General features: G+C 40.1%; 1 long non-coding RNA gene across 2 annotated transcripts in view; it reads right to left on the minus strand.

The window, feature by feature from the left end:
* Positions 1 to 24982, minus strand: part of LOC141278907 (uncharacterized) — a 137822-nt gene that overhangs the window by 97536 nt on the left and 15304 nt on the right. Inside the window, exons 1-4 of one of the 2 annotated variants that reach the window (XR_012332310.1) lie at positions 23633 to 23752; positions 15786 to 15846; positions 14638 to 14689; positions 10347 to 10546 (exon numbers count right to left, since the gene is read on the minus strand). This is a non-coding gene — a long non-coding RNA (uncharacterized lncRNA). Of the gene's footprint in view, positions 1 to 10346; positions 10547 to 14637; positions 14690 to 15785; positions 15847 to 23632; positions 23753 to 24982 lie in introns of those variants that run through there. The other variant, XR_012332309.1, reaches the window with a different exon arrangement.

The raw sequence follows: 24982 nt of genomic DNA on the forward strand, positions 1-24982 counted from the left end.
CTGAGGTTATAGATACTGAGGCTGAGAGAGTTTAGGCAACTTGCTTAAAATAGGTGATACTGCTATTATTAGGCATATGACTTAAGACTTGATTATGTGCACTGGATGATTCCAAAGCCACTGCTCTTTAGCAAAGTTGTCTTCCAGTCCCTATTTTGTGAAATGTACATATTCTATCAAAGTTAATCACCATAGAAACTATGTAACAGATAGTACTCTCTCTGTTCTACAAACAACGAACCCAACCTTCAGTATGTTTAAGTAATGTTCCTAATACACTTAATGTCTGACAGAATGGGGGTTCAAGTCCAGGTCATTTTTATTCTAACACACTTCCCTATTTCTCTCCATACTGCCAAGCTTGCCTACCTGCCTGCCTGTCTGCATTTGTAAATAAATAAATAAATAAATATTCATTGTATAATGTTTCCATCTGAGGTCCAGCCATGAGAAGGAGTAAGTCAGATGAAAGGTGGGTTCTGGGAGAAAGAATATGCAGAGACAAAGGAACACTTAGTGTGTCTGGAAACTGAAATTGCTGTGAGGAGGTTGGATCTCAAGAAGTGGTTTCAATCCTGGTTGCACAGCAGAATCACCAGGGAAGAGTTTTTTGATAACTACTGATGAGAGACTTCATCCCAACCAACTAAATCATCATTTTTGTGCATAGGAGGGGAGGCATGTATCTATTTATTATATTTTTCAAACATTTCCAGGTGATTTTAAGGTGTAGCCAGGTTTGAGAACACTGAATTAGAGATTAGGTCTCGATTTCATCAAGACCTGAAAGCCATGTAAATGAGTTGGATTTAATCTAAAAGGCAGTTGGAACCGCTGAGAAGGTTTAAGCAGAGAAGTAACAAAATCCCATTCACATCTGAGGCTGCCATAGGGAGAACTCACTGATCAACAGAGTGGCACCATTAAGAAGCCAGTTGCAAAGATGATGGTGGTAATATATATACTAGAGATGGAAGAAAAATAAAAATATATGAGAATGTTAGGTGTTAGGAGTGTAAAGACTTGGGAAATAATTCTTTGTAAAAGGTGCAACAGAAAGAGGACTCAAGAATAAATCCCCACATGTTTGTCTTGTTTCTGTCATTCATTAAGTCACCATGGATAATGGAGGAGGTTTGAATAGAAATTGGTTCAGTTTTGAGCATTTTGGTTAGGAGTACTTGTGGGATATTCAGGTAGAAATATTTGAGAGGCACCAAGCACACAAGACTGAAGCCCAGGAGAGCAATCCGGCCCGGGTCTATGGAGTTAAAGTCCTTTGCAACAGGTGGTGATTGAAGCGATGTGTTTTCTGTTGTTGCTGGCAGTGCTGGTGGTTGGCTGGGTGGTTGATTGGTTTTAAGAATTTGCTTTTGGAATGAATATATGTATATGTATAACCGAATCACTTTGCTGTACCCCTGTAGAAGGGTTTATTCTGCTTTCTGCCACAGAACCAATGTTTGCTTTCTATACTGTGGATATCATGAGACATTTTGCAAAAGAATACCATAACCTGGGTTCTATGCCTGTGGCCTAGGGTTTAGCAGATAACCATTTCTGCTGGTATTTTCTAAAGTGCTCTGGGAAATGCCTGAACAATATCTGAGTAGTTGTGATTATGTGGACAATTAATACTACTTTGACAAAAATTTAGTGAAGGGGAAGTAAAATATGTTGAAGAGATCTTAATCACACAGAATACTCTCATTTTACATATGGCAAAATTGAGTCTAATGATGGGAAGTAACGTGTCTGAGGGTGCAGAGCTGGGATCAAAGCAGGATCTGTCTGGATCCAGTGTTTTCCATTACAAAGTTCCTAAATTGGAAAAAGTGGGTCCAATGTCCCAGCACAAATGAAGGTAAAGAACAATACAAATGGGATTTAGCTGGTCTCAACTGGGCCAGATGATGGGCTAGGGAACACAATAAATTATTGCTATTTTAGTTAAACTGTGTAGGACGTCACTTCCACTGAGAAGAGCTTTTCCTCTCATCATACAAATGTAGAGAAAAGAAGACCTCACACGCAGTTACATTAGTGCTTGATGATGTCTAATACGAATTTGAAAATGGAACAATTAGATTAAATCAATAAGTGAGGCTTCCTCGCCTACTGGGTGGCACAAAGAAAGTCAGGAGGTAGAAGAAAGAAAGTCAGTGGGTGGGACTAGCTGTCCATTTCATACTGAAACACTGGACTTTTTAAACCAGTGGACCCCTTGAATTTCCTGAGAGAGGAAATAGTGCTAAAAAGGGAAGATAGCCCTTCAGCTGGAAAGAAAACATATGATTCCAGCACATTTGTTTAGTCTTTCTGCAACTCAGATAAAGCAAAAGGCTCATTAATTTAGAATTGGTGATAATCTGTACAGGGCCTATTCTGAAGTTTACCTTTGCTTTATCTGGCTAAAAGGATTTGGAAAGCAAATTAACAGTGTACACAGGATGGCAGGCAGCAATATTTAACCTCTTTAAGAGAGCAAACTTTCTCCCAATATCTGTAAAACACAATTTATACATACAGATATGACAAGCTAGTTACAGATTATTTTTATCTATTGAGTATAGCAGGACCCCGATGATTTCTACCTAGGATGCTTAGTTTAGTTTGACCCAACGCATGTGTTTCTGAAAGAAGTCAATCTGCATTGATTTTATAATTATCAAACTTTTAAAATATTGATACTAACTGGACAGGCCTTGTGTGTCACAATTAGTTCCACTTAATAACCTCTAACCTTGCTTCTATCAAGCAAGAAACACAGTGCTTTAAGCAGCATGTGTTATAGAACAAAGAGTAGATATGGAAACCAGAGGTCTTGGGTTCAAGTCCATGTTCATGTGTTCATTTGTGTTATGTTACCTTGCACACATTTTAGATTAGATGGGGATTAATCTCATTTCTAGAACCACCTTAAATGGGGATAAAGATAGCTCTGTTGTAGTACTCATAGGGTTGAATCAAAGATGAATTCTGCTAATAGATATGAAAATTCATGATGCTTCATAACTGAAGCAAAAAAAAAAAAAAAAGACCATCTTTTATAAACCAACTCATTATTTTTTCCAGAACTGCCACTGTTTGTCAGTTCACTGCTAACATCCTAGCTGGATTTGCACATTTCTGGTGTACTTAGCTACATTAAGCTATTACTAATCACTGCAACGCCCATTAAGAATTCCTTGAATTAAGGAGTCCTGGTACCTTTGCCTTCCTCCTGCTCTATTACCTGGGCTCTTCTTCTGTGTAAAAGTTGGTCCTCTTTAATTTTGTATGCGCACTTTGACGTACTTCTGCACTAGCACCCTAAGGTGCCTTTGTAAATCTCCCCTTACGCTTCTGTATCCACACCAAGACCATGGACTGCTTTACTTCTGCCCTATGTTTTATTCATCTCTGTGTCCAAAGGGCTTGGCATAGTAGGTACTCAACACAGGCTTAATAAACAAATAATTGAATAAATGAGAAAGATGAGGACATACAGAAAATGAGTGGGAGAGAACATTTTGTACTGGGCACAGGATCATGGTTCTAACAACTCCTCAAGTCCCATCTGAAGAAAAGTGCCCCATTCACAGTTTCTGCCACAGAGAAAGCTGCCTTTTCTACCATGTGAACCCTTGACCACAATTTACTAGATTTATGGTGGGTACCAGACCCAAGGGTAGACACATCCATAGGTTAGCTGGACAGCAAGGATGTACCATGGCATCTCATCTTGCCTGGTTGTAGAAGAAAGGACAGGAAGTGGCTACTCAGTCCAAAGCTGGCTGAATCAGACATAATTACCACCAACATCCAACTCCACCTTTTTTTCCCTTGGTAACACAATCTGATGTTTGTACAAGTACCAATCATTTAGGAAAGTTGACTATATCTCCTGCTCAGAAGTAAAACCTAAGCCAATCATAGTAATCTCATTCTCTTTGCCAGCATTTCACTTAGGCATGGCATGTGTCATAATTCCAGTAAATGAAATGTGAAGTCGATGTGGGAAAGTCTCCTGATGAACTTCTGGGAAAAGTTTCTTCATTCTTAAAAAGCAAAACTTAGTGTCTTCTTATACAGGATGTAGCCACGTTTGGTTGAGATGCTTAGATTGGCTACAACAAAGATCATGAGGGGGAGGTAGCCGTAGAACACACCCAGCATGCCAAGAACAGCAAAGCAGACCGAAGTAAAGAATCCAGATCCTTAGGTCTTCAAAGAGGTACTGAATTAAAGGACTCAGGAGAAGCCCTACTGCAGGACTTCATATGATTAGATGGTAAAATTACCTTGTTGTTTAAGTCAATTGAATCAGGGTTTTCTGTTACTTGTAACCAAAGAAACAGTGACAAATACAACCATCAATCCATACACAGACCAATTTTCTATGTAGCTGCCTAGTGCAAATCATGAACTGAACTTTTTAAATTCTTTTTTTTTCCTTCAGAAATAGCACTTGGAATTACTGAAAGAAGAAAAATTTAAGAGAGGAGCTAAATCCCTGAGATTACTAATTAGAGAAAGAGTTTGGAGCTGCCTTAATGAGTCATGGACAAATTCAACTCTTAAGGAAGTAATAATTGTATGTAAGCAAAGGTAGCCAGCTGGCGGAAAGAGAACAATAGCCCAAAAGGTCAGAAAGACATCACCGACTGACGCTGAGCTCCCTGAAGGCAAGAGACTGATGGAGGGAGTATTAAGCCCTATAAAATACCTTGATTTTTAATGACATTTTCCCCCCATTTCCTGTACGCATGAATTGCTTACCTGGAGTTAAACTGGGTCTCATTTGGCTCTTTATAATCAAAAGAACTGAACATATCTACTGAACGAACAGAAGTAAAATGACCTCATGACTGATTCTGAGTTTTTTCATTTATAGGAATTAATGAAACCAAACAGAAAACCCACCTACCTGACATCCCTCTTTTCCCTATTGCATTTCTAACTAGTATTTACCCAGTTTCTGCTTAATATCCCAAGACATGGAGTGAACTCTCTCCTCTCAAGGACACATTCTACCATTATTGAATGGTACTGACTGATAAAATGCTCCCTCTGAGGTAGAAATTAAATCGATTTCCTGAATCCCTGGGATCATCTCCAAACATATAGAGCAGTAGTTATCAACTAGGACTAAACTCCTTCCCATTCCCACCGCCCCCCGCTGCCAGGGGACAACTGCTAAAGTTTAGAGACATTTTAAGCTGTCACGACTGAGGGGTTGCTACTGGCATCTGGTGGGTCGAGGCAAGGGATACTGCTATATGTCCTGAGAGGGACAGAGCAGCCTCTCAAAATAAACAATTATCCAGCCCCTGATGTCAACAGTGCCAAAGCAGGGAAGCCCTGACCTAACGGGGTCTTAGACATAGTAAATAAATCCCTCTTTTGGAGGAGGAGACAAAAAAAAATACTGTGGTTTTGGAGCGTTTCCATTAAGCCCTTCACATTTTCTATTAGTACCACAGCACAGGTATTAATTAAATGGTCATATATAATACCTGGTCCCCAGGTCCTAAAATACAGTTGACCCTTGAACAACATGGATGTGAATTGTGTAGGTCTACATATATAACAAAAATGTACGACAGTACTACACAATCAGCGGTTGGTTGAATCCACAGATGCAGAACTGTGGATAGGGAAGGCCAACTGTAAATTTATATGCGGATTTTCAGCTGTGCAGAGGGTTGGTGCCCCTATTCCCCGAGTTGTTCAAGCATTGACTGTAGTTGAAAGTGAAACAGCCCTTATTTGGAGATCAATGGAGCAAACAATACTGAGGAAGAAGTACATCAGATTCTTAGAGGTGCGCAGTTAATGGCTTTCCATGCTTTGGAGCTAAGGCATCCGCGATGCATAGGGAGCTCTCCCAATGTGAACACACGCTGCGGCCTATGAGTAGATGCTTCGTGACTCTACTTTGGAAATGCCTGAGTCATATCCTTGGCTTTGTTCCTGCAGTGGACATCTGTTGTTTTTGTCTCCCTTCTCCCTTCTTTTGGGAATATCACTCGATTTTCCTTTGGGAACATACTTCTCCCTATAGAGGTATTTCCTAAAATGTCTTAAAGGAACCATCAGTCAGAGGCTCATACTTTCTTGTCATGTGTTGGCAAGTGTATCAAGCTAGGCCAATCAGTCTTCATCTCCTTGGGATTTAAATCTTGAGTGAAGTAATGTGAGACTGGGAAACATTTGAAGCTGGTTTATAATGAATTGGGATGGTGTCCTAAAGAGAATGCCTACCATTCCTTCTACATAGATTCCCAACTGTTTTTTTGTTTCTGATCCAATTGTCCAACTAACCTCTCAATTTTACAAGCTGCCCCCACATACTTTTACCACCACCCCAGGACTAGCTTTAGTTTCTTAAACTTAATCATCCTCAATTTTTATAACCACAGAATGAGGTACTAGGAAGGGAGTCAATACATTTGGATTCTCAGGCTATGGCTGCTCTCCATTGACTCTTATGGTCATGGGAAGGGTACTTTTCCTCTCTGAGTCTGTCTCCTCACCCATAAAAGAGAAATAACAGACTAGGTCATTCCTAAAGGGCCTTCTAGCTCTAAGGTCGTAAATTGCTAGTAAGTATTGGACCTTCTTTGACTAAGAAAGGCAAACGAAACCTCTAACACAGCCAGGAGGTGGTGCTCCAGTACCACGATGATACAACCACTAACTGTCCGAGTAGTGCTGCCCCTGTTGGGGATAAGGGCTTCCAAGAGTCCTGCAAGGTCATTTCCACACTGTCTGGTTGATTTGGGCACGTTTTCCTCCTCTATTGCTAAACACAACTCTGTGTGCGGCTAATGTGAGAAGTCTTTGCTTGATCTCTGTTGGGATGGATAAATGTTCCTCCTCAAATATTTCCCTATTGGACAGTGGAAATATTTCTCAATATTTGGTAAGTCACAATGATGTTTGGTAGAGATGGGTGGTAGAATTATGCATGTTATCAGGTACATCAGTGAGACAAGCAGCTCCGAATGCCATGGGGGATAAAACAAATATGGACCTTGCCTTCTGGTACCAGCTCTGCCATGTATTTGCTGTGTAACATTGGGAAAATGATATTGTATTTTTCTTCAGTTACCTCCTCCGTAAGCAGTGACATTGCATGAGATCAGTGGTTCCCAAATTTATACTTTGTCAGAGAAAAAGAGTGGAAAAAATGTTTCCTTAAGTAAAGTCATACATGAAATCCTCAAACATAAATACTTCTCAAACCTTTTTGCATTACAAGTGGCAGAAATGGAATTCAAACAAACTTGGAAGTAAAACAGGAGAAAAAAAAAGTAAAACATGTCAGATATGGGATCAAAAGCTGTCATCAGAGATCCATCACTCCACCTCTCATGTACCTGTAACTGCTTGGCTTCATTCTCAGCCAGACCTTCAACGTGTGGTAGCAAGATGGTCCTAGAAGAGAGAGGGAGGGAGAACAGTTCTGCCTCCCACCCCTACTCCCTATCTCTCTCATTTTGAGAGATTCCAATGAAATGGCATATCTCTGTTGTTAAAGAGACAAGGCTGCATGCTTGCCAGTTCTATTAAAATAACACAGAGCGAAAAAGGGAATATTCCACGTAGGAGACAACAAGAAGGAAGGAAGGATGGAAGGAGAGAGATTCAGTACTCAAAATGTATATAAAACTGGGATTTCTCTGACTGGGGGAGATAAAAGAACTATCTTTCCACCAGTTTATGGTGGAAGAGAAACTAAAAACCATAGGACTAGGGGTCTATAAAATTTCTTGAGACTCTGAGGGTCCAGACCTCAAAATTGAGAAAAAGGGGACACAGTTCTTTTCTCACTCTCTCTTTGTCGTGTTAAACCTGAAGTTTCCCCATTTTCTATGAGCTAGCTATTTATTTAGAAAACAAACTGATAACTTGCCATCTTTGCTTTTCTCCTTCTTCAGAATGATTTTAACCTTGTTTATAGCATGAACTTTCTTTGTACATGGGAGAAAACCCAGAGATGATTCTATTATTTAAATGATGCAATTGAGGAACATATAATTAAATAAGCCAGTTACCAAAGGATTGGTATAAAATATTACATGTGTAAGAGCCCAGTGAAATCACCTTGCCCAGCTCAATCATTTTCCATTGGAGGAGACTGAGATCCAGAAAGGAAAACCTGTCCTCCCAATGCCATGCAATAATTTAGTCCCAAAACAGGAATTAGAAGCCCAGACTGCTGTTTCCAGATCCATTATTCCCTCTAATCGGTGCTTTGGTGTGTGTTGTACATAGTGATATCTTTTTCCTAACACAGTTCTGATCATGTCACTTCTGTCCTTAATTATTTACATCATTCCCATCTTTATGGAATGGTACAAACAACACTTAGCATGACATTCAAGACCTTTTTGACGCGAGCCCTGGCTTACTTGTAGCTTTATTTCTACCACTCCTTTATGAGCTAGCACAACGGGCTTTTCCTGCCATCTCTCATACATTGTGGTATTTCTGGCTTCTGGTCTTTGCTCAGACAATCCCTCTGTCTAGAATACTATGCCTCTCATCTCGTAAACCTCTCCCCCTTCTCCTTCTCTAAGGCTCAGTTCATCTGTTACTCCCTTTGAAGCATCCTGTGACACATTCTCTTTCTGTAAACTTGTTGTGATATCGCTCTGTTTCCCTCATGGCATCTCATGATTATTCCTACGGTTGCTCTTACTAAGTTGAATAGAATTTTCAGTTTATTGAGTTAGCACTGTCCGTGTCATTTTGAATAAATGAATCATTTGATGTTAAGCTTTGTGAGAGACAAATCTGAGTACAAAAATGCTTTCCCAGGACCTCTGAAAATACACTAGAGCAGGCTAATGATTCTCTTTCTTGAAAGCCTGAGAAAAACTCCAGAATCCTCTACAATGTGATGTAGCCACTACCATTTAATTGAAGTTGGTAACCAAATGGAAACGTAACTTACCATCTCCATATTTATCTAAAATAAAAGGCTTTAAAAAGGTATATTTCTTCTAAGATATCACATTCATTTGATACTGAAGTCATTGAAGATCTGGAGGCTACATCTTGGATCAATAAAAAAGAACACTGTGATTTGATAGTAAGGTCTGTCAAAGCAGCAGAAGGTATAATAGTGACAAATATTAGGTCCATTTGCTGACTCCACCTCAATTCAATTAAAAGATTCTCGGTCTTTTAATCCCTGTTCCACGTTTGAGGTTTAACTTTCACTGTTTGACACACCTTAAACACGTCATAGTGATGGCTCACTATTGACCATCCTTCCACAGGTAAAGCAAGCCGCAATTTACATGCACTCCCTACGTCTAACTATCATGGCACTCATTTCTCTCTTTCTGCAGAAAGTGAAATTAGCCCTCCTGCAACCTAAATCTTCCATTTATCTGGCTCTCTCTGCTAAGCATCATAGTGATTTGGGTTCTCTCCTACCCGAAGTGTATATGGTACTCAAGGATAAAGGAAGCAACTTTTCCATCTTTGCATCCAACTTCCTCCTCATGTAAGATAAGTTCAAACTATTTCACTTGTTCCTGTCTTTGCACCAGTACCTTACAAATATGATCTCATTTCATCTTTATTGCAATTCTATAAAGTAAGTATGACCATCCTCACTTTCAGGAAAATGATGTTGCGATCAGATCAAATAACTGATTTACTCAAAATCAAGCTGTTTATACATCCCAGAGTCGGAGTTTGAACCAAGCCATTCTAAATACAAAATGTATTTATTTTAATTCTGTTAGTATTTTCCAAATGACTAAGTGGACAAATGGATGAATGTCCAGACCTGTTTGAAATATTTTCAACCTTTGGCACAATTTATGTATTTGCCCAGAAATTTACATATTGTTCTACCTCTGTGCCCATGTCAAAGAGATGACAGATTATAATCCCACTTGAGATTTTTAAATAGGTTTAATTAGGTTTCTGTAACTAGAGACTAAAGGGGTCCTGATTAATACATGTAAAAGAAGCGAATATATGGTACAGTTAGCTAAGAGTGGAAAGTCAGGTTAATAAAGAAAAACTCCTGGGAAAGTGCCAATGCTGAATGTAAGCTAAATATCTGGCACCTCAAGTCATAAAGCACGTGTACTCTTCACAGTGACACAGATTAAATCCCAAAGAAATATTTGAAAATACTTCATCCAGCATTTCCCAAAGAATTCTATAGGACTTTGTTTCTTCTATAGGATGCTTTTAAGTGGTTCCATGGAAAAAACGAGTTTCACTGCTCAAGGATTTATCAGGGATTTTGACTGTTAATACGTATCATGAAGCATATAGTGTTATGTGTGTTATTATAGCTACCAAACTCATTTTACCACAGATTCTGTACTTACGCATCTTGAAAAGTGATGTCCTGAGGGATGTGCTCTGTGGAGTTCTGGCATAGTTTGAGTTCCTCATTTTAAAAGTGGGGGATCAGAGGCTCAGAGAATTTGAGTCACTTGCTTGCAGTATATAGGAGCAGAACTTGAGGACTGTTGCTGAGTTTCTAGTCCAAAGTTTTATGATTCTCCATCTGGCTGAAGTGTGGTCACTGTTAAATCAAGTAAACAAGGACTTGATTACTTAGACTGAATTGGCTCTAATGCTGTGACAGTCTATGTAAGCAAAGCAAAATCTAAGCCTGTAAATGCCTTAAGTTTATGAAATAAAATGCTAAGGCCCTCAATTACAAATAGCCAACTAGATTCTAAGCTATAGTCAATCAATAATTCCTTCACTGGGCTTCCCTGGTGGCGCAGTGGTTGAGAGTCCGCTTGCCGATGCAGGGGACATGGGTTCGTGCCCCGGTCCGGGAAGATCCCACATGCCGCGGAGCGGCTGGGCCCGTGAGCCATGGCCACTGAGCCTGCGCGTCCAGAGCCTGTGCTCCGCAACGGGAGAGGCCACAACAGTGAGAGGCCCGCGTACCGCAAAAAAAAAAAAAAAAATGAAAAAAAAATTCCTTTACTTCACTTCTGCCTTTTCTCTATAAATGTCTCTCCCCAGCTCCTGTTGGTGGAGCGTTCCTAACTACTTCTGATTTGGACCTGCCCAATTTGACTTGCCTTTTGCTCCAATAAACTCTGAAAATTTTAATGTGCATCAGTTTATCTTTTAACAGTCCTAGTGATGGAAGAAGGAAACAAAAGAGACTCCGAAGAGGCCCCAGGAGCAATGAGCAACAAGGCGTAGGTACCTGCTGAGCTCCTTGAACTCACTGCTTCCTTGACACCTCTGGAGGTGGTGGGCAAGTTCCTCTCAGATCCTGAATCCTAGCTCCATAGCTTATCATCATGAACTTTTAGACTTTATTTGTGCTTTTATTATTTTTTTTTTCTGGACAGAGTCCAGAAACCACTGGAGTTAGACTGGGTCCAACTTAAAAACCAGACCAGGCCGGCGGTCGGAGTGGTTCCAACTTAGAAACCTGGCTGGGTCTGGGGTTAGACTGGGTCAAACTTAGAAACTGGACCGGATCTGAATTAAATTCGACTGGGTCCAGTGTGAAGGTTCAGGTGAATAAAATCTTGTTTTAAGGCTAAACTTAAATGGGTTATCCTTACCAAAGATACTCAAATTACAGTGGCCACAGAGAAGAACTTTTTTTTTTTTTTGCAGTACGCTGGCCTCTCACTGCTGTGGCCTCCCCCGTTGCAGAGCACAGGCTCCAGATGCGCAGGCTCAGTAGCCATGGCTCACGGGCCCAGCCACTCTGCGGCATGTGGGATATTCCCCAACCGGGGCACGAACCCGTGTCCCCTGCATCGGCAGGCGGACTCTCAACCACTGCACCGTCAGGGAAGCCCGAGAAGAACTTTTAATAGTCTTAGATAAGCTTACCCATTTACAAGGTGCCCTAGAGAAAAAGGTGTCTCAGCTAGGCACTCACTATAAAGGGTAGGGAAGAAGTATGTTGCTTCCTCTATAGTTTCTGGTGACCAGGATGACATCCACTGGGATACCCCACTTGCCCTGGAGCCTGCAGATGGCATCCTGGAAAACTTGGCAGAAGTTGGAAAAGAATTCTTACCAAAGCCTGGTTGAGAGAGGAGGGGAGAATTTCACATTGGCAGGGGAAAAAAAAGAAAAGAAGAAAAAGAAGAAAGAAAACAAAAAACAAACAAAACAAAACCAAAAACTACATTAGTTATATATCCTTTTATTTTCAAGGACAGCTACTGCCTTCTTGTTTGTCTCATTTTGTGTCCTGAGAGCTTGGCTTGGCAACTGTCATGGTGTTGGCCCCCAAAGTATTGCCAAACAGAAATATGGGTTGTACCTCACTTGTGGCTAAATATGGCTGGATTGTATGGTGTGGTTTGGTTATGCCTTTATGGTGTGTCTACTTAAAACTATTTTCCAAAATATTTTTGGTAACTTAAAACTCTAAAGTTATACTGAGATAAGTTAAATAATGAGTATTCACTGAATATCTAGATTACTTCCAAATAAGATAAAAAACTGAGACATTAATTAGTGAAAATAGTTTTAGCCACTTTAGGTTTCCTTTTACCTAGAAACTTAAGATATTTGGATCTATTAGTAAAAATGTTTTGTGCCACATTGAAAAATTTACTATGAGGAAGAATATACTTCTAGAAATCGTGAAATATATTCATAATTTGCCAATCCACAGAATGCTAGTGTAGCAGATAGTCCACAATTGCTTACTTCTTAGTTTTCACTAGGAATAAAGGATTCTAATGGTTAAGAATTCTAATCAATATATGTAAATGAATTAAAGTGATGTAGAAATAATAAGGGTGAAAGGAAACAACCATGTATGAAAAGTAGGTGGGGAAACTAGAATGACCAGCTGTTCCAGAATGAGAGAGAGAGAAAAAACACAGGACAAAACCTGAATGGAGAAAAAAAGCTGTAGAAGATTTGTGAAAAAGGAGGGTTTTTTTTTTTTTTTTGGTTTGTTTGTTTGTTTGTGGGCTCAAGCTGACTAAAATTGGAATGGATTTATTTAAGTTTTTGAAGAATGAGTTTTACTATCAAAAGTATACTGGTGCAAAAATCAGAATTTGATTTTCTCTCCGTTAAAATGACAACGTGCCTTTGGACTGTTGGTCTTCTCTTGATAAGAGATTATGAAAGGTTTTTTTTTTTGTTTTTGTTTTTGTATTTACCTTTTGGGTAATCTACCCAGAAAGCAAAGATTTTGTGTCTTATCAAAATAATATATTGTGCTTCATGTTGTCATCATCAGGTGTTTGATTACTTAAGAAAGCCCAGTCTTCTCAATATTAGAAGAGGTAAGTTTTATTCACAGCTGTGTAACCTTCTGTTATTTGTCTTTAACATCTTCTGTTGTCATAGTTAAATATCATTTCATAATTATCTGAGATGTTACTTAGTCAATTGTTCAAACCTTTTGACATTTGACAACTTTCCCAAATCAAATTCTAAACAGAGATTTTTTTTTTTAACCTCAAAAGAACTTTTGAGATTTCCCAGAGACCTCCTGGAAAATCTCAAAGGTTTTGTCTCTCCCCTTATAAAAGAGAGATGTTAAAATAATTAGGTTTATTTGGAACATTAAATTACATGGGAAGCACTGTTAAATAAGAAGTGATGATTAACTTTCTTGGGTTATATGTGCATAAATGTATGTTACTAATATAGGTATTCCAGAAATTGTTTCAAGTTTCTAGAAATCTGTCAATACTCTCATTGTCCTATTATTATCTTAAATTATCATATGTCATGAAAATAAGTACATTTTCTTATCAAAAGAACTCTCATCAGATCTTTAACCACGACCATTTTTAAAAGTCTTTTATTTAATTAACTAATTAATTAATTTATTTATTTATTGCCACAGCCTGCAGCATGTGGGATCTTAGTTCCCCAACCAGGGATTGAAACTGTGCCCCCTGCATTGGAAGCTCAGATTCTTAACCACTGGACTGCCAGGGAAGTCCCTGAAAGTTTTTTTTGTCATTTATAGACAGTTATCGTTTTACTCTGATACTTTTGCAAAGGTGCTTCATCTTCAGAGAGATTCATGGAAAGGACTCTGACAGGTACTCTAGAATATAGGTTGCTGACAATTTTAAGATCATAAAAACTGAACTAAAAAAAAAACAAACACTGAACTGCCTAGTAATTTCTAGAAATAATGAAAAAACTGGATTCAAGCAGAATAAGAATTAAAAATATGGGATTGAATACATTTATGAGAATGATTATCATTTTTTGCACAACCTTTTCTTGAAACATTGCTGGTTCCTTAATGTTTTATTTTTCCAGATTTAAGGAAAGCTTTTTCTCTTAAGCTATCTATGACTTACAATAATTTTGTAAAGTATATCTCTATAAATAGAATTGAAACATTTACTTTTTCTCCCTAACTGATCCTTCTAGAATTCAGAAACTTGTTGAGTAGTCTTATTTTCATGGCAATATAGTTATTCACATAAGTTCAATAAGAATCTGTTCTCCTTATAACAGGACACAATTGGAAACATGGTTATATTAACAAGGCTTTGACTGGAATGTCACATTCGAGAATATGCATACAATCATATGTGACCAGACAGTCTTAAGGAGCTAAGACTGACTTTATAAAGCCAATAGAAGCGCCTTGCAAAGACTGGCCTGGTGTCTTGCTTACATGGTTCTCAGTAGCCTTACCAGGTGAATAAGGAAGGTCACTTCCTGGCATGCCTGGGAACTTCAGGATATCCTGGGAAACACAAGAAGAGAGAAATTTACCCAAATATATAGGTATTCCAGGCAAATTCTGATGGTGGCTCTTGTCGTGGCTTCTTAGCCTGCAGTGACTTTTAAAATCTATTAATTTAAAATTCCTTATGAAAAATTCCAGCAAAGCAGATTTTAAAAGGACCTGTATGAATAATCACTATTCTTGCTTCACTTATGTAAAAAATCAGGCCAAGTTTAATGGCACTAGACTTATTTTGCAAACAAATTAGTCTTACTGTGATTTATTATTATTTTATTTATTTATTATTTTTTTTGCGGTACGCGGGCCTCTCACTGTTGTGGCCCTCTCCCGTTGCGGAGCACAGGCTCTGGACGCGCAGGCTCCGCGGCCTGTGGGATCTTCCCGGACCAGGGCACGAACCTGTGTCCCCTGCATCGGCAGGCAGACTCTCAACCACTGCGCCACCAGGGAAGCCCCGTGATTATTTTTGATAGAAATGAGAGTGACTGTTTTAACAGAAAGTTATAACACAACCTTATGGATATTAGATTATAGTCGTGTTCATTGCCTTTGAGGCTTTGTTACAGATCTGCAAACCAAACTGAATCCTGAAACCTTCTAGTTTCCTCAAACATCTAGCTACAACTCTCCAAACTAATGTTTCCAATCTCCCCCAAATTCTCTGATACGGAATCACTAAAAGGGACGGCTGCCTTTGAATCTCCTTGGAAGGGATTGTACCAAGTCCTTCTCACTACCCAGATAGAAGCCAAACTTCAGAGATTTTACACTTGGGTACACATCCCCCAATTCACAAGGGCTCCTCTAGACTCTTAGAACAGCCACTGGAGATCTAAAATTAAGATTGACTAAGGAGGTTCTTTCCCCAAAGACAGCATCTTGTGGTGGACAGCTCTCCTAGGATCATGGGTCAAGATCTTCATCTCCAGTATGAAAGCTTTATTCCCTTTGCCTCTTTGCTACTTGCTTTTTCTCTCTGTTAATGCAACAACTATTGTTGAATCTACTGCTGAGGCCATTGCTGTACAACAAAAGTCCCTAACTTTTCTGGCTGAGGTGGTTTTAGATAACAGAATTGCTTTAGTTTACTTACTGGCTGAACAAGGAAGCGTATGAGGCGTAGCAAATACTTTCTGCTGTAACTGGATCAGCACCTGTGGTATTGTAGCAAATACAAGAAATTAACAACTTACTCAGGTAAAACAGGTTGATGTGACTTCAGGTACATTCTTTATTTATTTGGTACCAACCGATTTGGTTATTGGGGGCCCTGCCTAAAGAATATACTTCAGTCTTGAGGTATTACCCTGCTAAGAGTTACCACTGTAGTCTCCCTGGTGTGCTATGTTCTCTCAAGGGTATTAAATTCATGATCACAGCCACACCAGTATATCAGATGGTCTCACTGTGCTTGGAGAAACAGAAACAAGATGAACAATGAGAATAACAGCAAAAATTCTTCCAGAGATCTGACATCATAACCTATGAAGTTCACCATGAGATGCCAGCAACTCAACTCTGATGGTGACTGAGAGTGGCACTAATACCAAATTGTTGGTCAATCTCTCTTGTATAAGAGGATGACCAAAAGGACAGGATGGTTAAATTAATTAAACAAGGAGGCTGGGGGCTTCCATGGTGGCGCAGTGGTTGAGAGTCTGCCTGCTAATGCAGGGGACACGGGTTCGATCCCTGGTCTGGGAGGATCCCACATGCCGTGGAGCAGCTGGGCCCGTGAGCCATAATTGCTGAGCCTGTGCATCTGCTGCCTGTGCTCCGCAACAGGAGAGGCCGCAATAGTGAGAGGCCCGCGCACCGCGATGAAGAGTGGCCCCCGCTTGCCACAACTGGAGAAAGCTCTTGCACAGAAATGAGGACCCAACACAGGCAAAAATTAATTAATTAATTAATTAAAAGAAAAAGAAGTAACTGTTTAAAACAAAAAACAAAAAAACAAGGAGGCCATTAGATTGATGTGGCTTAACGCCTAGGTGACATACGTAAGCAAACCAAAATCTAAACATGTAAATGCCTCAAGGTTAAGAAATCAAAACACTAAGGACAACCAATCACAAACAGCCAACTAGGTTCTAGCTAGAGTCAACTGATAATTGCCTTACTTTGCTTCTGCCTTTTCTCTATAAAATTGTTCCAACCATTTCTGGTTTGATTCGAATTGATTTTTGCTCAAATATACTCTTAAAAATTGTGATGTAACTCAGTTTATCTTTTAACAACACATACCACAGGAGTATGATTTTTCCTGCTACTTTAAGTTCCTTGAATCCTCTCTTTATTCATTCTTTTTACACCCAATCCATTCTGTAAGACTCCACAACTGTGGAACAACAGAAAGATAGCCTCATGTCAAGTTGACTTATATCAGGCATTGGCAAGCATCCTGTCAGAACCTCAGTAACAGGTTTCCCCATGGTTGGAAATGTCATCGTGCTATTATTAAGAAATACCTGAAATTAGTGCTCTTTTATTACCAAAGGTCTTGTAAGAAAGATTTCTCTCTGGAGCTCATTCTGATACTTCATAGATTATCATCTTCCACATATTTTTTGCAAAAACTTCCATTGTACTAAACCAACTTCCAAAACCTCCATCCTTTTCCTTGAAAACACACACTTTTGAGCACCTATGTGTGTTTTCCAGAAAACCTAAGTGCTCTGGACACATTCTCCTTGACAAACTTGGAGTTCTGGGCTTGTGCGAAAACATTCCACCCCTTCATGTTTTCCAGACAGTGTCTAATTGGAATGGAAACTGGCACAGAATTGGGAGCTTGGTGAAGGAGATGACATGTGGCCCTCTTAGAACTAAGGCATGATGTCACTCACTAAGGTGAAGACTCTGTTGACTGATGCCTTTTTGACCAGGGATTAGTGAGGTGTGGTGGGCAGAGCACTGGACTGGGAGTCAGGAGGCTCAGATTCCAGTCCTAGTATAGCTGCTACCTTTCTGTTTGACCCTGTGCATTTCATTTTACACCAATTTGGTTGGATTCCTTATCCATACTATAAACCCTCCCCACCTGAGTCTTGTTTTCACTAAGCTAGATCTATCAACTTAGAAAGTCTTAGTATAGGGGCTAAGGGATATACAATTGGAAAGGAAATTGCAAGGGGATTGCAAAGTGTCAGCTTTCTACACAAACGCTAGATGAACAACAAACAGAAAGTTCTGTAGAAGAAACAGAGGAGGAATCACTTAATTTTGCTTGGTTAGTTCATTCATTCAAGGGAAGATTTTATGCAGAAGAGTGAAATAACCTGATTAATATTTTATGAGATCTCTCTGGCTTCTGTGTAGACAATGGATCATAGAGGACATTAGAGGAAGCAGAAGAGGTAGGTAGGAGACTAATCAGATACAGCAGGGCTCCCCAACCCCCATGCCTCAGACCGGTGCCTGCTAGGAACCGGGCTGCACAGCGGGAGCTGAGTGGCAGGCGAGCCAGCAAAGCTTCATCTGCCGCTCCCCGTCGCTCCCCATCGCTTGCATTGCCGCCTGAACCATCTCCCTCCTGACCCCATCCGTGGAAAAACTGTCTTCCACAAAACCGGTCCCTGGTGCCAAAAATATTGGGGACCGCCGAAATACAGGCATACCTCATTTTATTGTGCTTCACTTTACTGAGCTTTGCAGTAATAAATTAAGATACTGTGCTTTTTACAAGCTGAAAATCTGTGGCATCCCTACATCAAACAATTCTACGAGTGCCATTTTTCCAACAGCGTTTGCTCGCTTTATGTCTCTGTGTCACATTTTTGGTAATTCTTGCAATATTTCAAACTTTTTCATTATTATTATATTTGTTACAGTTATCTGTGATCAGTGATCTTTGATGTTACTGCAAAGTAACATAATCTTTTATTATTGCAAAAATATTACGACTCCCTGAAGGCTTAGATGATGGTTCGCATTTTTTAGCAATAAGATATTTTTTAATCAAGGCATGTACATTAATTTTTAGACATAATGCTATTGCACACTTAATAGACTATAGTACAATGTAAAGATAACTTTTAAATGCACTGGGAAACCAAAAAATTCATACGGCTCACTTATTACCCTGGTCTCAAACTGAACCCACAATATCTCCAAGGTATGCCTATAGTTCAGATAAGAAATGTTATTGGATTGGGCTATGGTGATGGCATTAGAAATGCAGGTAATTTGGAGTAAATAATGAATGGGGAATTATTAAAACTTACCAATAGATTGATTGTGGCTAGTGAAGAAAAAGATGGAATGAAGAATGATTCAAGGATTTTGGCTTTAACAATTGAGTTGGTTTTGTTCCCATTTACTAAAATGGCAGAGATTGGGAGTAGAATATGTTGGAAGTGAAATGAGAGTCAGTATTTTAGACATGGTCATTTTGCAACTTCCAAGTACAGATATCAAAAAGAATATTGAGAATATGGATTTGACTCCCAAAGCGGTCTGGGCTAGAGATAAAATTCAGGAGTGATAAGCATTTAGATGATACTTGATAAACCTCAGAGACAGGTACCATTTGAACTGATTCTTGAAGGATGAGTAGGACTTTGCCAATGATTGAGAATATGGACAAGGGGTGTAAATGCAAAGGGGACTGAGTGAGAAAAGGCAGGGAGGTGAAGAGGCCAGGCCAAGGTCTACTAGGTTCTCTGGGCATGAGCTTAGACCACTGCAAAACACTCTTTGTTACAGCAACAGTACCTTCTCTCTAGAAACATCCACTAGCCATCCTAGGTCCCTGGACAGTTGGGTTCAAAGCCAATAAAGCATTACAGCTAAGTGGTGGGAATGTAAAATGGTGCAGCCACTACGGAAAACGGTATGGATGTTCCTCAAAAAACTAAAAACAGAGTTGCCATATGATCCAGCAATCTCACTACTGGGAATATCTCCAGACAAAACTGTAATTCGAAAAGATACCTGCACCCCTATGTTCATAGCAGCACTATTTACAATAGCCAAGACATGGAGGCAACCTAAATGTCCATCAAAAGATGAATGGAGGGCTTCCCTGGTGGCGCAGCGGTTGAGAGTCCGCCTGCCGATGCAGGGGACACGGGTTCGTGCCCCAGTCCGGGAAGATCCCACATGCTGCGGAGCGGCTGGGCCCGTGAGCCATGGCCGCTGAGCCTGCACGTCCGGAGCCTGTGCTCCGCAATAGGAGAGGCCACAACAGTGAGAGGCCCGCGTACCGCAAAAAAAAAGAATGGATAAAGAAGATGTGGTATATGTATACAATGGAATACTACTCAGCCTTAAAAATGAGTGAAATAATGCCATTTGCAGTAACACGGATGCAACTAGAGATTATCATACTAAGTGACGTAAGTCAGAAAGAAAAAGAAAAATACAATATGATATCACTTGCATGTGGAATCTAAAATATGACACAAATGAACTTATCTATGAAACAGAAACAGACACAAACATAGAGAACAGACTTGTGGTTGCCAAGGGGGACGGGGTTAGAGGAGGGCTGGAATGGGAGTTTGGGATTATCAGATGCAAACTATTATATGTAGAATGGATAAACAACAAGGTCCTACATTACAGCACAGGGAACTATATTCAATATCCTGTGATAAACCATAATGGAAGAGAATATGAAAAAGAATATACGTATGTATAACTGAATCACTTTGCTGTACACCAGAAACTAGCACAACATTGTAAATTAACTAATTTCAATTAAAAAAATAACTAAAGGATTATAGCTAAGGATAACGATAGAGCTTACAGTTTATTTCACTTTTCCTCAAACCAGAGAAAACTTCCCTAATTTTTTAAAATAACATTAAATTCATTAGTGTTTGTCTTTTCCCACGTCTGGCAACTTCATCCAGCGTAATTCAGTTCAGACTTCAGTGTCACTACCTGGGAGAGTAGGATAGATTAAAAGCAATTTAGAGCTTACTTGTCACATTTAATTTGTCTTTGGGAAGGGATTTTGAGTTTATTTCTGAACTTTTTTGTTTCAATTCAGTTCCAAAAATAAGCCATGATGTCCTTCTTTTAGACTCTGCCCAGCTGAAAGTGTTCCTACAACACAAGCATTCAGGAACCCTCTGGCCCCATGTTCCCTTAGGTTTTATTATCTCAGGATGTTCCCACAAGTCTCCTCCTCCATAAGCAGAGTTCTTGCTCTCTCTGCCCTCTCTGTCTCTGTCTCTCACTCCTGAGTTCATCGGCTCTCATTCTCACTCCTGCTCTCATGCTTGCCCTAGTAAACTAGAAGACTCTGATATGGTCTCGCTTGATATTTTCACTTTAGAGGTGATGCATCACTTTTCCACTGCTGCTGTAACAAGTTACTATAACCTGAGTGGCTTAAAACAACTCAAATCTATTACCTTACAGTCTACACGTTGGAAGTCTGGTATGAGTCTCACAGGACTAAAATCAAGGTGTTGAAAGCCTGTGTCCCTTTTTGGACAGTCTAGGGGGAAATCGATTCAGTCTCATGTGGTTATGGCACTCAGATCTCTGTCTCCTTGCTGGGGACTCTCTTAGACTCCACATCTCAGAAACCACTACAGCGTGTCAAAGCTCGCTCACACTGTATCTCTCTTGCTTACTCTTCTGTTTTTCTCCTTTATTCCTAAGGACTCATCTAGAATAACCTCCCCATCTCAAGATCTTTAACCTTAATCCCATAAAGTCTCTTTTGCCGTGTTACCTTGGAATGTATTCATGGGCTCTGGGAATTAGGGGCCAGACATCTTTGGGGGACATTATTCTGCCTATCACAGCTGAGAAAACCGAGGCTCAGAAGATCAGCATGCCTTGTCCATGATCAATAAATAAAGTGTAAATCTGAACCCAGGAGTGAGATTCGTAACTTCAAGTTCCTTCCACTGTGAAAAAAAAATGCATGCAGCTCAAGTCTGAGTTTTGGTCAATCCTAAGGGTAGAATGATGTTTTGGGATGAATACAGTCTGTAAGATAAGGCACACATGGATTTAGAAGCTTATTCCTCCACGCACTAGCCACTTGACATTGAACAAATCAGTTTACACCTCTGAGCCACAATTTTCTCACCTATAAAATGAAAAGGATAGGACCCATGTAGCAGGGATTTGGGGAGCATTTAATAAGCTGTTTCTTGAGCACTTAGCACAGGGTTTACATAAAAAAAAATTCACTGAAAGGGCCAATTTGAGTTCCTATATTGCACAGATGAGAAAACATGCCCAGAGAGGAGGAGCAATTGGACAAGGTCATACAGTGGGTTAGTGGCAAACCCCAAGCCAGATTACACAATGGCATGAGAATTTGGAGGGAGGGTAATTACAAGAATGAAATTCCACACCTGCTTTCTACAACATTCCACAACCAGCCTGGAGGCTGAGCCTCTTCATTCCCTTCTACCGGGGCATCCCACAGGAATTAGAGGCTGAAAGGCAGGCATGCTGGATTCATCTGATGTGACAACTTTGGTCTTCCTTGTCATTTTCAGTTTCCACATTCTTCTACGAACCTCTGCCCTACAGCCCAATCGATGTCAGCTCACTTAGCGTTAAATGCTTCCTGCACACCGAGCCATTTTGCATGCGCTTAGTAAAAATGGAGCCATCCAGCATCAATTCACATGAAATAATTTTCCACTTCATGTCAACCGAAAATCACCAATTTCCTGCTACAAGTGACACTTAGTACTGGGAGGCACTTGGAGTCGTTATGCGTTATCGTCGCCTAGGCTGCTTGCCTTTGTGTGACCAAATCCAATATCTAGAGACAATATGGATCAAAACTCTATTTTCATGTAATTAAATATAAGGATTAAAATCTAGCCCATCTTCTTACCAAGCTGAAATTTTTTCACCACCTAAAGACAAAAAATAAATTGTCATTGTGTTTGTAACTCCAATGGGGCAGGTCAGAGCAGAACTGTTCAATCATTCCATGAGCGTATAGAGATCTCCTATGTTCTAGTCACTTGCAAACACAAAGATAAATAAAATAAAATCTCTACTCTTAAAAGAATCTTACTGTCCAGCAGGGATTGTTAAATATGTATATAGTCAACTACAATAAAAGGCATATTTAATCATATGCAGCTGTTAAAATATTATGTCTTACGTTGGGGGTCCCCTACCCCCAGGCCGCGGACCGGTACCGGTCCTGTTAGGAACCGGGCCGCACAGCAGGAGGTGAGTGGCGGGCAACTGAGCGACGCTTCATCGGCGGCTCCCCATTGCTACCCATCCCTCGCATTACCTCCTGAACCATACCCCGCCCCCAGGCTCCCGTCATCCGTGGAAAAACTGTCTTCCACAAAACCGGTCCCTGGTGCCAAAAAGGTTGGGGACCTCTGTCTTAAGCTAATGATGTTCAAATACTTTCAACTGTGAAAATCTTCATTTAAGTGCAATGCAGGAAATAAAACTGATAATAGGGGACCTGCAGTGGCTGAAGTGGGAACAAGAGACCTGGAGACCTAGCCATTAACACATTATAGTTTCTGATAGCTCTTCATAATATATTTAAAAGGATCTGTTTTTACAATATTTGTAACTGCTTTATTGAATGTACTGATCTGTAGATACAAGTAGAAAGTAATTCTTCTTATCATTACCTCTTTAACTTACGCTATAGACTGATTTTTCTCATACTCTTGGTTTGTATCTAGGGGGATTCTATAGTTTCTCTGGTCCTTCTCAGGTATTAATAAATAATCTTGTTTCCCAGCTCATTGTGGAACTAAAGCCAATCTCAGCCAATTAAAAATTTGTTCCCTTTCCCAAGCTTTGGTCCACAAAATTGGAAAATGCAGGGAAAAGTAAAGAGACTTGTCATCTTCCTCTTCCCCATTTCCCCATCACGTTCTTCTATTCCACTTCCCCCACTTATTATGACTCCTATGACTTCTCCTGGAATGGAGAGCGCTAGGGTGATGTGACAGAACAAAGAGGCAAAGAATGTCTTACTTGGCCACCAGGGCTGCCATATACAGTTGTGTAGGTTGCATACTGCACAAGGGTCCCCAGCCAATGGAACATGGAATGTAGCTCACTCTGCTTGGGAAGCTACACGTACCAAGTACTCTGGTGTGGAGCTGCATCCATCTAAGGGAAGGAAACATTTTTATAAATTATCATCTTGTTTTATCACCTGGTTCTGTGCTGCCTCCAAAAGGAGGGTATGTCTTTTATAAAATTTTCACACGGTATATAGGGATAGAGGCAACCTTGTTGACCAGTACAATTTAAAGCTGACATTGGACTAAAGGTGGCAGGTGTTCAAAGACTGGTTCTTTCCTTTGTGAGGTGCTTTGCGAGTTATTAGGCATTCTCCCACTCTAGGACCCTCCCGTTTGTTGATCTCTGATTCCAACGGCTGAATATTTCCGATCACACTTCAGTCCTGCAACCCAAACCTTCACCCCACACAGACCACCTCTGTTGGGTCTCCTCACGCTGCAGGAGGTCTTTGAATAAAGTCCCTTTCAGGACATCTGGAGGCTTATTCCCTTGTCTGCCCCAGGGACAGACAGCCCTTCCTCCATCTAGGAAGTGGGACTCCATAGACACCCCAGCCCCTGACCCAGTTGCCAAAGACTCCTCAGCAAGTCTCTCCCTGTTAGGCCCTTTCAGGAATTAATCAAATTCCTGTCTCCATATTCACCAAAGTCCAGGACATTCAAATGATTTTCTAAAGCCTCCTCCATCTCAATCAATCCTCTAGCATCTCTTCTGTACCCACACCTGGAGGATAAACCAAGTGGCAAAGCCAGTTCCACAGCTCTTACCCTATCTGACATCAATAACTGATAATCTGGGCCTTTGGAGCACCTGCTGAGACTTAAAGACATAAGGAAACGTCTTGGTACATAATGTTTAATGAGATGAGTAAATTCTCAAGTAATAATAAATGGAAAGACAGATAAACATATAAACTTGAATGTATGTATATATGTGCATATGGTGTGTATATGTGTGTATCTATATACTTTATCTATTGATCCATCTATCGTCTATATCTGTCCTTATAGAACCAGATGAGGTGGAGGAGTGGTGGATATTGTTGAGATCTCATTTAAAATATGACTTATGGGGAATTCCCTGGTGGTCCAGTGGTTAGGACTCTGCGCTTTCACTGCTGAGGTCCCGGGTTCAATCCCTGGTCAGGGAACGAAGATCCCACAAGCCATGTGGTGCGGCCAAAAAAATATAAAATAAAATATCAATAAAATAAAATAATAAGTGGCTTCATAGAGCTGTCAGTGGTAATTTAAAAAAATAAAATAAAATAAAATAAAATATGATTTATGTAGCACC

Source organism: Tursiops truncatus, chromosome 6 (genome assembly GCF_011762595.2).
Source record: "Tursiops truncatus isolate mTurTru1 chromosome 6, mTurTru1.mat.Y, whole genome shotgun sequence".
Taxonomy (NCBI): Eukaryota; Metazoa; Chordata; class Mammalia; order Artiodactyla; family Delphinidae; genus Tursiops; species Tursiops truncatus.